The sequence below is a fragment of the Cavia porcellus genome, unplaced genomic scaffold (genome assembly GCF_034190915.1).
Source record: "Cavia porcellus strain 051 isolate PalLab524CR breed Dunkin Hartley unplaced genomic scaffold, mCavPor4.1 scaffold_6, whole genome shotgun sequence".
Classification (NCBI taxonomy): domain Eukaryota; kingdom Metazoa; phylum Chordata; class Mammalia; order Rodentia; family Caviidae; genus Cavia; species Cavia porcellus.
Window position 1 is genome coordinate 20,943,592 of NW_026947489.1, and position 8,907 is coordinate 20,952,498.

The 8,907-nt window shown below is 37.9% G+C and overlaps 1 non-coding gene across 1 annotated transcript; it reads right to left on the reverse strand.

The window, feature by feature from the left end:
• Window positions 1–8,484: 8,484 nt before the first annotated feature.
• On the reverse strand, window positions 8,485–8,588 carry LOC111758511 (small nucleolar RNA U13). Its single transcript, XR_002792695.1, has one exon. It is a non-coding gene; the product is annotated as a small nucleolar RNA U13 (small nucleolar RNA).
• Between the last annotated feature and the right edge of the window lie 319 nt (window positions 8,589–8,907).

The window sequence follows — 8,907 nt, forward strand, 5'->3', positions numbered from 1 at the left end:
TTTGAAACAGTGTTTGTTAAGTGGTTAAAAACTTTACTGAATTTTTACATTTTACTTGCACTTATATTTTGGAATTTGATATTTCCTTCTGAAGTAAAACAAGCTAATTTATAAATGTATTATCTCATATTTAATGATAAATCATTAGCCTTTAAAACAATACTTAGAAGCCAGGTGTGGTAATGCATGCCCATAATCTCAACACTCTGGGAGGCTGATAAGTAGGATCATAAATTTGAGCCCAACCTGGACAACTGAGTGACTGAATGAGATCTGGACTCAAAATTTTTAAAAAAAAGTTTTAAAAGGACTGAGAATGTAGCTCAGTGCTAGATTGCTTGAGTGAGGTCCTCGGTTCAATCCCCAGCACACCCCCCCCACACACACACACACACTGGTGGATTGATCACTGGTGCAAAATTTGTAACACCCAGCTGAACTGAATCAGTGTGGTTCTGGGTGTGCTTGGCTCACCTGAGGATTGTTGCTAGCAACATAAAAAGGAGAACTGGAGAGGAAGAAGTGTTGCTGGTTTTCCTGTTGCCATCAGTTCTCCTGGAGGAGCTTGTCAAGCTTCTTTTTCTTTTTTTTTTTTTTTGTCTTTTTCATTTTTATCGGTACCAGGGATTGAACTCACGACCATCTGCTTGCAAGGCAGGTGCTTATGCCACTGAGCTAAATCCCCAGCCCCTAAGCTTCTTTCTTGATATGAACTTGGCTGTTACTGTCAGAGGAGCTCAGGACCTCGCTGTCACTGAGGATGGCTGTGGTACCTTTCAGGGAAACCCTGCTCCTTACTTTGAGCGTTGCTTCCTGGCTCCAGCACAGAACCTTCAAGCTACTGGCTTTGATCCTGGCACTGTCATGGGCTCTAGGTCTTCGGCTAGACTCATGCAGGACATTGTCATGCACTCAGCTGGATTCTTTGGGTCTTCCTGTGTGGACAGATTTCCTGCACTTCTTTTGTTGTTGTCATTGTTGTTGGTTTTGTATTTGACCCACTGAGTGACTGTTATAAAATAATACTATCAATTATGTGTCCTGTATTATATTGTTTTCCTTGCAAACCCTGACTCCAACACACATTCAGGCATTTGGAGCACAAAACTGAAAGAGACATCACTTTCAGCTGTAGCCAATACCAGGCTAGCAGAATGAGAGCTTCTTTGTCTCTTAAATCTTGCGACCTAGGCATCTCACTTGCTGCACTCTGGCGTGGCCCCTGATATAAGGCCACGTTCACTGGTGTATGAGTTTAAGACCAGAGTCAGATAAAAAGGTTCTATGTATTTTAAGCAGAAATGCTATCAAGCTCTTAAAATGCCAAAAATAATTTGTTAAGAGTTTTCCAAGCTGGAAATAAAAATGTCACAGAAGCATTTTACAGAGTAAGTAATGCAAGTTGCACTGACTGAGAAGAGACAACTTAAATCTCACACAGTTGACACTGCCATATGCCTGCGGAATCAAAACCCTGTAAAAGAAATGACAGCGGGCGGGATTTAGCTCAGCGGCATTAAGCGCCTGATTGCAAGCAAGCGTTCGTGAGTTTGATCCCCAGTGCCAAAAAAAAAGTGACAACACTGGTCTTTCCTACATGAAAGCAATTTGTCAAATTAAAGATTCACAAGCAAACATAAAGCCTAAATAAATGTCTCTTTGGAAGAATCGTACTTTTGCCTTACACACAGATAGATGTAAAGATGAGACTAGATTGACCATTCCACTGATAATCTCTTTGTACTGGTCAGCTTTCCATTACTGTAACAAAATACCTGAGATTTTTGTTATAATTTATCTAAAGAGTAAAATTTTACTTGGCATCACAGTTTTGGAGCTTCTACTCCAAGATATACAGACGTGTTTCCTTTAAGTCTCTTGTGGGGAGCACATCATGAGAGTCATGCTCAGGGTAATTCTGTGTGACAACGCCACATACTCAAACAAATAAATGTGTCCTGCATTAGGCAAGGAAGAGTGTACAGAAAACAGCAGGCATCTTGGCTGCTTCAAAGTTCAGTGATGACCTATGATAAAGCACTCATGCAGGTGTCCAAGTTACAGATTACACTAGCTGCTTTTCACAGAAAACACCATTTTTTATTTTATGAAAAAAGAAAACAAAATTTCATAGCAAAATAAGAGAATAACTATTGTTAATAGTTACTACACTGTGTATCATCTTCAAAGTAATTACTCAGCATACAAGACACAGACCCAAAAGATTTGTGCACAGAAGAAACAGTTAACACAAAACTTTCTTCTCAACAAACTAAAATAAGCTAGTAGTATAAATGAAACAAGTTAACATGTATTAAAATACTTTTGAAATGACAGAATAGATAATTTGGGCAAGTACTTGAATTTCTTGGGTCTTCTAATACATATATATTTAGGATTTCTCATGTAAGAGAAAGCACATGATGCTTAAGCTTGTGTGTCCAACTTATTTCATCTAATGTTATGTTCTCAAAAAATTATGGTCTCAAATAGCATCCATTTACCTATGAATGCCTCAAGATTATCATGCTTTCTGGCAGTGTAGTACTCCACCCTATATAAATGCAATATTTTCCTTACCTGTTTTTCTGTAGATGAACTGCTATGCTGTTTCCAAGATCTAGCTAGCATAAATTATGCTGCTATAAACATGGATATGCATATATCTCTATAATATGATGTTTTAGCTGTCTTCTTTTGGGAAGACAGCTAAGTCAAATGGAATTTCTATTTTTAGTTTTTTGAGAAATTTCTATAATGCTTAGACCAGTTCATATCCCCACTAATGATATAGTAGAGTTCCTGCCCCTGCCACTATGCTCACCAGCATTTGTTATTATTAGGGTTTTTTTATGATAATCACTCTTCCTAGGGTAAAATGGTATCTTGGAGTAGTTTTAACTTGCATTTCTTTCATGGTCACTGAAGAGATTTTTTTTGGTATCAGAGATCAAACTCAGGCAGGCACTTATGCCACTGAGCTGTATCCCCAGCCAATGATCAGATTTTTTAATATGTATTTATTGAGCAGTTGTACCCCTGAGAAATATCTATTCATTTTGGTTTCTCATTTTTGTTGGGTCTTCTATTTTGAGCAGTATAATTCTTTTTATTTCTTTATATAAGAACATCATTTTTATATGAAAGAACAATAATCAAATAGTTATTGAAATTTAATATTCAGCAGATTTTGAAATTTATTCAAAATGACCAGGCATTTCAAGGGAAACCACTGATGGTATTTGTGACCAATAATAAGATTAAAACTTTCAGACAAAGCTTGCAATTTTGGAAAACTTGTCTCTGACACCATAAGCTTGGTAGTTTCCCAGTACAGATGTTTGATGGTGACGCTGACAAACATGATTTTTTTGGTGTTGTGTAGTTAAATATGTCAACACTGGAAAGGGACACATAAACCACAGTTCTGCAAATGATCACAGTGAGTAGAAGAAGATCCATTCAGTATGCAACATACACATATTTTAACGTAGCCCCTGTGAGAAAATGCACCAATCTCATTAGAGCCATTACAACTAAACTTGCACCAACTACCTCTTGTTAATTTTTGCTGTAGTAATAGAAAAATCCACATTTATTTTAAAAGGCTATTTTTCCTTTTTTCAAATCAATATATGTGTGTGATACATGCTAAGTCTATCCATCACTAGGAATTGGTAATACACATATCTCATCCTGGCTCTTTTCACTTCCTTTCCCTTCCCTTCCTTCTGTTTCCCCATTCCTAACCCTCTGATTCACTGATCTTTTATACCATTTTTTAGTCTCAGTTTCGTGAGTTTCCACTCTGATCTTTATGTTTTTTCTCCTATTAGTTTAGATTTGCATCGTTCTTGTTCTTCTAGGACTTCGGAGATGTATGATTAGGTTATTTATTTTGGGATCACGCTATCCTTTTTACGCATGCATTTACTGTTATAAACTTCCCTCTTAGAACTGCCTTCATTGAGTCCCGTAGGATTTGGTATATTGGGTTTCCATTGTCATTTGATCCATGAACTTTTTTATTTCTTCCCTGATTTCTTCCACTAATTATTCAATAATATACTATTTAATCTTCATGTATTTGCATTTTGTTGGCCTTCTTTTCTGTTGATTTCTAGCTTAAATCCTCTATGATTTGGCAGTGAATTACTTTGTTCTTTTTTTTTTTTTTTTTTAATACCTGGGATCAAACTCAGGGCCTTGTGCTTGCCAGGCAGGCACTTGTGCTGCTGAGCTAAACCCCAAACCCCACATTCTTCTGTATTTATTTAAGCATCCATTATGGCCTAAGATATGATCTATTTTGGGAAATATCTTACCTGCTGCTGAGAAAAATTGGCATTCCATTGTTACAGATATCGTTTAAGTCTATTTGTTCAGTGATGTGGTTCAGCTTTAATGTTTCTTTGTTGAATTTTTGTCTGATCGACAGGTCTAGTTGTGAGAGAAGAATATTAAGGTCACCCATTATGGTTGTATTGGTGTTTCTCTGTCTTTTTAAGTCCAGTAGTTTTTGTTTTACAGGGTTGAGTATTTTGACATTCAGTGCATAGATATTCACAGTTGTCTCTTCTTGTTTGTTTCCCTCATGCCATGTTGTAAGCAATCTTTGTCTCTTTTGATCACCTTAGGCTCGAAGTCTGCTATATGTGAAAACAAGATAGCTACTCCCGCTTGTTTGGGGGCTCTAGCTCAATAGAGTATCATTTTCCATACTTTGACTTTCAATTTATGCACTTCCTTTTGGATTAGATGTGTCTCCTGTAGATAACGTACAGTTGCATTTTGTCTTTTGGTACAATCTCCCAGGCTGGATTTTTCTTGACTGGGGATTGAGACTTTCGACATTGAGAGTTATTATGAGCTATTATTGACTCTTGTCAATATTTTTTCCAGTGCTGCTTCCTGTATTTATTTTTTCTTCTGTCTCATTACTCTCCCAGTAAGATGTATACTTTCCTTTGGGCTCATCCCTGCTGGTAACAGTCCTGTCTCTGTCTAGGACAGCACTCAGATTTTTCTGTAATGCTGGGTCAGGTGCCATGTACTTCTTTAAGATTTCTTTGTTGTGAAAAGTCTTTACCTCTCTATCAATTTCAAAGGCTTAATTTGCAGGATATAAAGTCTGGGTTAACAATTTTTTTTCTTTGAAAAACTTCAAGTTCTCCTGGCTTTTAAGGTTTTGGTTGAGAAATTCATATTATTCTGATATGCTTGCTTTTTAGGTTACTTGCTGGTTTTTCTCTAAGAGCTGTTAGTATTTTTTCCTTTTTTTGAATTTCTGAAATTTTGATTATGGTATGTTGTGGAAATTTTTTAAACTGTGGCTATTTGGGGCTCTTTTATTGTGGCTATGTGGGATTCTATGTGCATCTTGTACTTGAATATTGAATTCTTCCCCTGGATTTGGAAGTTTTTCTGCTATGATTTCAGTGAATAAATTTTTTATACCTTTGAGTCATCTAGCTTTTCCTTTATTCCTATAATCCCCAGGGATTCTTTCTCTCAATCTGGTGGCTGTTGGATGCAGCTTGCCTGATGTCTTGTCATTTTTAGGGTATTACTGAGTTTGTGATCTACCACATCTACTCTGTCTTCTGTTTTTGATGCTATCTCCTCACATTGTTCCAGCCTACAACCCACGTTTTTCATTGAATTTTTCATCTCATGTTTTTCAGTTGATTTTCTCTTTACACTTTCTAATTCTTTACTAAAGTGGTCATTTCTATCTTACATTGTCATATTCAATTCAATTAGCTTATTGTTTCTCTTTTTAAGTTCATCGAACATTTTATTGCTAAAATCTTTGTTGGTTTCATTAAATTCTCTTTGATCTCATTAAACATCTTACACATTTGCTGATATGCTTCTTCTTTTATCTCGTCAAATATTTCAACTATTGGTTTCCGAGATCCTCATCTATAGCTCCTTCTACTTCAATGTCCATGAGATCAGCTCTGGGGAAGTTAGGAGGTTTTGAAGACATCTTGTTGCCTTGCTCTCTCATGCTGCTATGATCTCTGGCTGTGGGTCAAAGCTCAGTTAGGGTAGAGAATCCATCACGGCTGTGGAGATTAGAAGATTCCGTCTCCCTGTGATGTGCCCTTGGGTCTGGCTATGTTTTGGTGTTTATACCTCTGTTCAATTTATTCAGCACAATATTTGAGGATCTTCTTTCTTTTTTTTTTTTTTTTTTTGTCTTTTTCATTTTTATCAGTACCAGGGATCGAACTCATGACCAGGCGAACTCATGACCTTGCAAGGCAGGCGCTTATGCCGCTGAGCTAAATCCCCAGCCCCTTTGAGGATCTTCTTAGTGTCCACTCTCCTTCTAGGAGCTTGATCTCTGGCACCACAGAGGGAGGAGACAATGAGCTGCAATGATGTTGATTTCTCAAAGATAAGCAAGATACTGGCATCCACTCCTAACCAATGAAATGCCATCATTGGCAATAGAAATCAGCAGAGCCAAAGACAAACCAAATATTGACATATCATAAGAACCAATAATAAAACTACATCTATACCATCCTTAACAATAGAAAAGAGATCTGCATAATAATTTAGCTTCAAAGACAAACCAAATATTGACATACAATATATATTAGAAGCAAAACTATGCCACTATTAACAGAAAGGAATCTAGCAACAATAGAATAGTCCTCTAAGTAGCTAAATATTAATAAAGCCTAATAGTAATAATTGGAAGAGGAAGGAACAAATGAAAAAAGTAAAATTTGGAAAAAAGAAAAGGAATACAAGGAAAGAATAAGTGAGAAGGAAAAGTCCAATAAAAGAAAGTTAATAGAATTAAGTAACAGTAACAGAAAGTACAAGAAAAAGAAAACTAAGAAAAAATAATAAAAGTAGAAAATTTTAAATACAGAAAAAAATAAAAAGACAAAAGAAGAAATGAGTCCCAAAACACCCCTCTACGTGTTGAGTGACTGTTTTCTTTTTAGGGCCTGTGGTTTTGGATATGGGTGAAAGACAATGAATCACAACTAGGCCTATTTTGTTTACAAGCCCACCTCTTTCTGTGTGAAAGCTAAGTCCTGTCCTGTCTCTCCTGCTGGACATAGTCAGTCAATGGTGTAGTGTCTGCCTTAGAACTGTATTCACTCCAGCCACTTAGTGTCTGTGTCCTTCTGTGTGCCCTAAGTCACTGCTATTTCCAGCAAGCTTTAAAACCTTTGGGATCATGCAAGGGCCCCTGTGCTCAGAGGTCACTCTGTCTCTACACCCCAGGATGTGGCAAGTGTCCAAGTCAAGCGTACCCCTGATCACACTGACAGATGGGAAAAGCAAACAGACCACTGGGCTCTTTGCTGGAAGTATATGGGGAGGCAGGCAGCCCACTGGACTTAATATAAGCACTTTCAGATCAAGCCCCCTCAGGAATATGACACATGACTGGCCTGGCCTCTCCAAGGAACGCTGTATCCTTTACCATCTGAGCTCACTATTCCTTAAGCTTCTCAGGGAGTTTTCAGCTATCCAACTCCTTCTCTATGGCTCTCTCCTGTGGGTGTCTCCCACCCAGTCACTATGGTAGGGCATGAAAGGAATCACTTTTACAGCAAAGCCCCCATCCCGTATAGATTTTTCTTGGGGCTGGCACTGCCAGCCCATTGTTTCCCCCTGGAGTTGCCCATTCTGTGTTTGCAGAGCCAGGACCTCCTACCTGGGAACTGAGGAGCCTGACTGTTTTTTCCTTTTCTCTGCACAGTAGGAAAACTATGGTAAGGAAACCTCAGAGACCCTGAAATGTAATTGTTCTGTGACTTCTGGTTCCTGGAGCAGTCCAGTCCTAAGCAATAAACCTCCTCCCAAAATGTCTCCTGATTACGTCATTGCCAAATATGGCGGGCATGGCTGTAAATTTCTTTCCCAATTCTAGTCTAAATGTGAAAAGAATCATTTTTAAAGCAAAACCCCCATACAGTATTTGCACTTATAATAATCACAGATTTTTCTTGGGGCTAGCACTGCCGATCCATGTTTCTCCCTGGGGTTGCCCATTCTGTGTTTGCAGAGCCAGGACCTCCTCCCTGGAAACTGGGATCCTGAATACTTTTTTATTTTCTCTGCATTGTCTTCAATTTCTCCAGTTTCTTGTAGTTTTAGTTCCCTGTCAGATGTTTCTTGATTCCAAGAGCTCTACTTCTTCACGGTTATTTTTCAGGTATCTGACTCCAGGCGACAGAAAAGTTTTATTTTGCCTCCAGTCTCTGAGCCACCATTTTTAATCTCCTTCTGAAAGGGCTATGAAAGGAGCTATTTCTCTTTTATGACTAGGTATTCTCACAAAATTTTTTGTGTTAAAACATATAGTAATTTCTTATAAAAATATATAGCATGTCACTCAATGGATCTACTGTTCTTTTTAAATAGGCTAATAAAATTTTTATTCTGATTTAATTTCTGATATGGTGATATTGATTAATATAAATAGAAGGACTTTGGGCTTTATTTTCACATTTGATGGGCTGTACACCCACATCCTAACAGGGTTTGAGGAAGTCACATCTCACAGAATGGTATGAAAATCCAATCATCAGGTTTATGAGTCACAAAAGAATGAAGGGTACTTCTTTGTTTTTTTTCTTTTTGTTTTTCTGTAATGCTAGAGATAAGAATCATGTGAACTCACATGAAGCAAACACTCTATCAGAGATGTACCTTTAGCCTGAGACTTCAAATTTTAAGAGTATCCTGAGACTGAAGCTTTGAGAACCACTGGCTAAAATCCAATCACACTTCACCTTCTGGGCCAGAGATGGGTCTAGCCTCCCTGAAGCACAGGGATGCCTAACAGGAAAGGGGCCTGCTAAGTCTCAGTTTCCCCAAGGCAGGTGAATGTGCAGGTACCACGGTAGCTACAGTGGCGACAGGGTGAAT